This window comes from Rutidosis leptorrhynchoides, chromosome 1 (assembly GCF_046630445.1).
Source record: "Rutidosis leptorrhynchoides isolate AG116_Rl617_1_P2 chromosome 1, CSIRO_AGI_Rlap_v1, whole genome shotgun sequence".
In the NCBI taxonomy this organism is placed as follows: Eukaryota; Viridiplantae; Streptophyta; class Magnoliopsida; order Asterales; family Asteraceae; genus Rutidosis; species Rutidosis leptorrhynchoides.
Genome location: NC_092333.1, coordinates 560,147,546 through 560,150,455, shown reverse-complemented (window position 1 = coordinate 560,150,455; position 2,910 = coordinate 560,147,546).

Below are 2,910 nucleotides of genomic sequence, written 5' to 3'. Positions count from 1 at the left end.
TTTTACAAGTTTTAACGTTCGTGAATCGCCGGTCAACTTGGGTGGTCAATTGTCTATATGAAACATATTTCAGTTAATCAAGTCTAAACAAGTTTGTTTGCTTAACATGTTGGAAACATTTAATCATGTAAATATCAATCTCAATTAATATATATAAACATGGAAAAGTTCGGGTCACTACAAAATTGTTACGTTCACACAGAAACCGAATGAAACTCTATATGAGGCGTGGACAAGATTTGGAAAGTTATTAAGAGGATGTCCGCAACATGGTTTAGACACCTGTCAAATAGTACAAATATTCTACCAAGGATGCGACATCACTACAAGAAAAGACATCGATATAGCAGCTGGTGGTTCCATTATGAAGAAAACCGAAACTGATGCTTATAAAATTATTGATAACACTGCTTCCCACTCACATGAGTGGCACCAAGAAAAAGATATCGTTAGATCATCTAAAGCAGCTAGAGTCGATTCTAGCCATGACTTAGATTCCATTTCCGCAAAGATAGATGTTGTCGAGAGACGAATGGAAAAGATGACTAAAGATATCCACTCAATACGAATTAGTTGTGAGCAGTGTGAAGGACCACATTTGACAAAAGATTGTCTTAGTATTGAATTAACAATGGAACAAAGAGAGAATATTTCATACATAAACCAAAGGCCTGGAAATAATTATCAGAATAATTATCAACCGCCAAGACCGATCTACAATCAAAACCAGAATTATAATCGAAATATTCCATACAACAACCAACAAGGTCCTAGCAATCAACAAGTATCTAACAATACTTACAACCAGCAAAGACCTAATTTTCAAAACAAACCACCACAAACCAATGATAAAAAGCCGAATTTAGAAGATATGATGACGAAGCTAGTTGAAACTCAAACGCAGTTTTTCACATCTCAAAAACAAACTAATGAACAAAATGCTCAAGCATTTAGAAATCAACAAGCTTCTATTCAAAACTTGGAACAAGAAGTAAGTAACCTAGCAAGGTTAATAGGTGAAAGAAAACCGGGAAGTTTACCTAGTGATACAAATGCAAACCCCCTGAATGAAACAGCTAAAGCCATTACCACAAGAAGTGGTACAACACTTAAACCACCTGAAATACCTGTAACTTCTGATGAAGCTATTCCTACTCCACAAGAACCACAACCTGATCAAGATAAGGAAAAAGAACCGGTAGTTGAAAAGGTTAATGAAGATAACACAGTTAAGGCTAAACCTTATGTTAAACCATACCAACCACCACTTCCTTACCCGAGTAAAATGAAGAAAGAGAAACTTGAAGCCGAGCAATCCAAATTCTTGGATATGTTTAAACAAATAAATGTAAATCTTCCTTTCATTGATGTGATTTCAGGAATGCCTAGATATGCTAAATTCTTGAAAGATCTGATCAAGAATAGAAAGAAAATGGAAGAACTCTCGGCTGTTACTATGAATGCTAATTGTTCAGCAGTGCTGTTGAATAAGATACCAGAAAAATTATCTGATCCAGGAAGTTTCACATTTCCATGTTTTCTGGGTAGTCTTAGTTCAATAGAAGCATTGGCAGACTTAGGTGCTAGTATAAATTTAATGCCATATTCACTATACGCTAAACTAGACCTTGGAGAATTGAAACCAACAAGAATAAGCATACAACTAGCCGATCGATCAATAAAATATCCTAGAGGGATAATGGAGAACATGCTAGTTAAAGTTGGTACTTTAGTATTTCCAGTAGATTTTGTTGTTCTGGACATGGAAGAAGATTCTCAAGTTCCTCTCATATTAGGAAGACCATTCTTAAACACGGCTAAAGCAATGATAGACGTGTTTGGTAAGAAATTGACCCTAAGTATAGAGGACGAGAGTGTTACCTTTTCAGTTGATAGAGCAATGCAACAACCGCAATCTGCAGATGATACATGTTATTATATTCAAACTATAGATTCACATGCAGGATTGTTAGAAGAATTTCCAGAATTACAAGGAACATGAGAATGTTCTTTAGGAGAAGGAACTGAACCAATTGATGAAGTTGAAATGTTAGCTACACTTATAGCTAATGGATATGAACCAACAACAGAAGAAATTCAAATGCTAAAAGAAGAAGACAGATATCGATATAAATCATCAATAGAAGAACCACCGAAATTAGAGTTAAAGCCACTTCCAAACCATTTGGAATACTCTTATTTACATGGTGAATCTGAATTACCTGTAATAATATCGTCTTCTCTTACTGAAAATGAGAAATAACAACTCATTTCTGTGTTGAAAGCTCATAAACCAGCCATTGCATGGAAGATTCATGATATTAAAGGAATAAGTCCTTCGTATTGCACACATAAAATCCTTATGGAAGAAGGTCATAAAACGTATGTGCAACGCCAACGAAGACTAAATCCTAATATGCAAGATGTTGTTAAAAAAGAAATAATTAAACTGCTAGATGCAGGTTTAATTTATCCAATTTCTGATAGCCCATGGGTAAGCCCAGTTCAATGCGTGCCTAAGAAGGGTGGCATGACTGTCATTACAAATGAAAAAAATGAGCTTATTCCTACTAGGACCGTAACAGGATGGCGTGTATGTATTGATTATAGAAAATTAAATGACGCCACCAGAAAAGATCACTTTCCCTTACCTTTCATTGATCAAATGTTGGAAAGGCTAGCCGGAAATAGTTACTATTATTTTCTTGATGGATTTTCCGAATATTTTCAAATTCCAATAGCACCCGAAGATCAAGAGAAAACCACGTTCACGTGCCCTTATGGTACTTTTGCTTACAAACGCATGCCATTTGGACTTTGCAACGCCCCTGCAACCTTTCAAAGGTGTATGATGGCGATTTTTCACGACATGATAGAAGAATGCATGGAAGTTTTCATGGATGACTTTTC